The sequence below is a fragment of the Lactuca virosa genome, chromosome 6, assembly GCF_052849685.1.
Source record: "Lactuca virosa cultivar CGN04683 chromosome 6, Lactuca_virosa_CGN04683_v6, whole genome shotgun sequence".
Taxonomy (NCBI): domain Eukaryota; kingdom Viridiplantae; phylum Streptophyta; class Magnoliopsida; order Asterales; family Asteraceae; genus Lactuca; species Lactuca virosa.
The window spans coordinates 126,015,557-126,020,358 of NC_136431.1; positions in this window are offsets into that span (position 1 = coordinate 126,015,557).

Consider the following 4,802-nt stretch of genomic DNA (forward strand, 5'->3'; position numbering starts at 1 on the left):
GTAGTTTGAAGCTTAAGTCCCTGTTATATTTATAGGTGATCAGTAGAGGCAGTCTTCGAAGCAGTGAGTCGTTCAGTCATCATTTTAGACTGTGAAGTGAGTTTCTTTTCACCGTACACGTGGGTCGAAGGCACCAATATCGGCCCACTAGGTTACGTTCCTGGTATATAGGATTATGCTATTATGATTATATGTTGGATTGGTAGATCTGTATGACTACCTGTCTTTTCTAGTTATATGTTTATCTGTTACATATGTCGAGATAATGTAGGTGGGTTGAGGCCATACTGCTTTGTGTTGTCTGCCAACAAACCCGATGGTAATCCAATCTGGAGATTGTGGGCCAATTGTAAAACAATTTGGAGATTGTGGGCCAGTGTGGCAATCCAACCGGGAGGTTGTGAGCCAGGGTTATCCAGTCGGGAGACTATGGACCCAACATCCATTATGTATATTCGTTTGACTGTATGTGATACTTTGGGGGAACTCACTAAGCTTTTGCTTACAATACAAGTTTTATGTTTCAGGTACTTCAGATGATCGGGGCAAGGCGAATGCTTGATCATGCATATCCTTTAGATTTTATGAGATTCTATGTTGGGATACTCTGATTTGTGATTTTGACTTTTGGAAACTAAGTTTTGTAAACATTTATGGTTTGTGGGTTGGTTTTGAAAAATGAAAATTTTACTTTGACTTTTGGGATGTTACATGTTGATTACATGTCTAAGCCCATAACTATTATTGGTATGTAATCGACCCGAGAGTAGCATGGTCCATTTGGGTTGCACTTCACCAGAACAATTTGTCTGGATAGTCTTTTGAGAATAGTATGTCTATGGTTTATTAATATATTATAAGTTATAATATATTAATATGAAATCATATTATTTAATTAGTATTGATCAAAAATTAATTTAGAATTGATTTAGTGATCAAAAGGAACTAATTAAATATGGACTCTTATATATATATATATATATATATATATATATATATATATATATATATATATAATGGGCCAAGTTCATTTAGGTTGGGATAAACTTGCATGGATAGTCCATGGAGTTTTAACCCATGGATCCTATGGAAATGAAAGGTCATGGGTATTAGGGTTTACATGGATGTAACCCTAATCCTCCATACTATATAAAGATCTCCAAGGCTCTAGAAATGGCACTAGTGTGTGTGATATCAAGGTGAGGCCGATTTCTAGAGAGCTCCATATTCTCTCAAGTCTTCCAATTTGTTGGTGGTGATTTGTGATTCCACTTGAGGCATTCACACTATTGGTTCTAAGCTCTTAAAGGTTCAAGACTACAAGCTCCATCAAAAGGTATGTCATTCAACTAGATTCTTGTATTGTATATACTTCATATTATGCTAGTTAAGATGAAACCTTGGAATTTTGAATATTTGGATGTATAATAGAGAAAACATAGATTCAAGGTTTATAGGGTTGCATGTACACCATAGGAGTGTTAGAATGCTCAAAACCCATCAGTTACAATCGACCAATCCTTAAATAAAGAACTCCACCACTCCCAAATGAAACAATGTCTTGGTCAAGACCTCCCCAATATCTCGACATAGACCATGGTTCCAACACTCATCTATATAACTCCAAGTACTCAAGTTATCTTTCTGACAAATCAACACTTCCAACTAACTGGACAAGGTGTATCATGTATGTTGGTAACAATTTTCCATTTATATGCCCAACTCATGCTCTTATAGTTTTCATCTTCACACCCATGGTCTCATATCTTTCATCGAACCATACACCATGGTACCCACATCATTCAATTACCAAACAATCAGACTAATTAGTCTAAACACGCCTACAATACCTACCAATTGTAATCTTATAAACCACCATTGTGGGTATATAGACATGTGACTATCCTCCTCCGGACTTGTAGGTTTCTGATTACCATTCCCTCAGCTCACGAACAACTCGCATGTCTTGTTATCCTCTAAAAAGGGCATGTCTGGCTCACGAACAACACCTCAATGGGCCTATAGGTATAAAACCATTATCCCATTGACCTGAAGGAACCCATCCATCATCCCACATCTTATAACATTAGTAGCCAAGAACGAAATGAAATATCGAACCGTAGGAACCTAGACATATACGGTTTTCGGACCATGCCTCGAATCTCAAACCCTTTTTCAAACAAGAACAAGCAAGGGAAATCACACCACAATCCTAAACATGAGCCTATCCAAATACTTAATACGTGAATCAATTTTGATGACTCAAAACACTTGATGAACACTTACTCGAACAAGTTGCACATGCTAAAGACGAACGAACCTACACCATTCGTGAATACATAACATGTGGCAATGATGCACCAATCTTGAATCGAAACATCAGCTTCTGATACTTGTCTGCTCTTTCTCTTCCCCACACATATCACCTTACAATACTAGAGTTTTCAGGAACCTTCAGTAACTTTCTCAATTCCTCCTAGTATTCTGAGGTATGTGTAGTCCTTACACTGTTGCCTTGGATGGGTAACGCTCCCCACACTTAGAATCCATGAACCTTTGATGATGCCCTTGACTGATCGAAACCCTAATTATCTTGAATGGACCAGATGGTTCAGACTCTATGTGACTACCCATAATACAGAAATAGGTAGAACTTTCTATTCATGAAAAGATCTTAGAGCTTCTCAAGGCGAACTCCTGCAAGCTCCCATATGACCGAAACATTCTCATTTATCTTATCTTCTACATTGTTGCACATATCCACCACGAGTGCTTGCAACTAGACATATTAATATGTCTCGCCTACATCATCACCTTGTACTATTGTTTTCCTCGCTTGGGTTTGAACTGATACTTGTTTGTGACGAAAAAAAACTATGCATAAACCATGTCCTTAAAATCCATCTCCACTATCATAGGCAGTCCCCATATCGCTATTAGAGCCAAGTCGATCGACCATCTCTAACTTCTGAAGGTGCTCCAAAGCTCCTACCACAACATCATCTTCCTGGTAAATGTAAACGATCTTAGGAGCAACTCGTTCCCATGCCTGAATTGGTTTAAGCACCCCGTACACAATACAATATCGAATAGACAGTCGAATCGCTAATTCTAAGGTTAAGAAACCTAGTCGTACAACTTCCCAACCCGAGCACGCTATAAAGGATGTAAGGTTGGCTATGTTGGATATAGTGTCTAAGTCCATAACTTTATTTGGTATGTACTTGACCCGACCCGGCATGGTCCATTTGGGTTGCATGGCATTGCAATACTTAGATAGACTAAATGAGAGAATAAGGCACTTATGATTATTAATATATTATAAGTCCTAATATATTAATAATAGTATTATTTAATTATTATTGATCAAGTATTAATCTAGTATTAATTTGGTGATCAAAGTGAGACTAATTAAATATATAGGGTTGATTATGACAATCATCAATTCTTTTATGGTGGATTAATGATCCATGGTTTATGGGTTTGGTTATAACCATATCGAGCTCCATGGATAGTTCATGGGAGTTACAAACCCATGGGTCATGGGAAATCAAGAGTCATGACAATTAAGGGCATTCATGTGTAAACCCTAATTGTGACAACACTATAAAAGGAACCCTATGGCTAGCAAAATCGTGACCTAGTGTTACTAGAGAGGGCATAACCGATTTTGAGTGCTAGAAGTATTCTCTCAAGTTATTCCAAGTCTTGTGGTGTTGTGTGAAGCATTTGAGGCACAACATTTGGGGTGCTAGGCTCACAAAGTCTTGAAGGAATCCAAGCAACAACAAGGTATGTATTTATGCTAGTTTTTATGTTTTATGTAATCCCCATGCCATGCTAGTTAGGAAATAACCTTGAAAAAGAAATTTGCATGTATATAGAGAAAACATAGATTCAAGGTTATTAGGGTTGCATGTACACTTAGGAAGTGTTAGAATGCTTAAAAACCCATCAGTGGTATCAGAGCCTAGGATTGTTTTCTGTATACTTGATGCAAAACTGCTTAAAAATCGAAAATTCTGCACTCTGACGACTGGACTCGCCGAGTCCATGAACAAATTCATCCTACTCGACGAGTAGAATAATGCACTCGGCGAGTAGGAGCGTGCTGGGCAGTTTTTTCGAGGTTTGTTGCTGGAAATGGATTAAGATCATTATCCCAATCTGTTTTGGACTTGTAAAATCTGTTTTTCAAAATGATAATGATTATGTTAACCCATTTTACATGACTTTTATCAATTTTCAAGTATTGTATATGTTTATATGATTTTCTTGAAATTGCTTGACATGAATTTGTGTTCATATGAGTTGAGAAGATCATAGGAATTATGTGTAACCTCCATGTGTGTTTAATTCATGATCTTAATGGCAATGATGGTGTCCATAACTTGTCCTCAAGTTATGGATAACCAAAAGTCACTTCTTTAAATTGTGATTAAAGAACTAAAGAGGTTTCACAAAATGAAGAGTCTTCATTTTTATGAACCATTAAAGCTCATAAGTTACAAATTGAAGAGACTTGGAATAGTTTCAAATCTTGCCCTCAAGTTTTGGAATTTGAAAAGTCTTACACTTTAATACTTTAATTCCAAATTAAACCTTAGATTTTTAAAAAGTTTAAAAATCAACACTTATACTATTATTATAATTTTATTATATAGATATGTATAAGAATATGTCATTCTTACCGTTAGTAGGCCTCATTCACGAAGCCGGTCTATAAGGGGGTATAAGGTTGTTGCCTATAAAATGGTGACTTAATGGGTGTCCACTCTCACCCACCGCTTCCTTGATCGGTG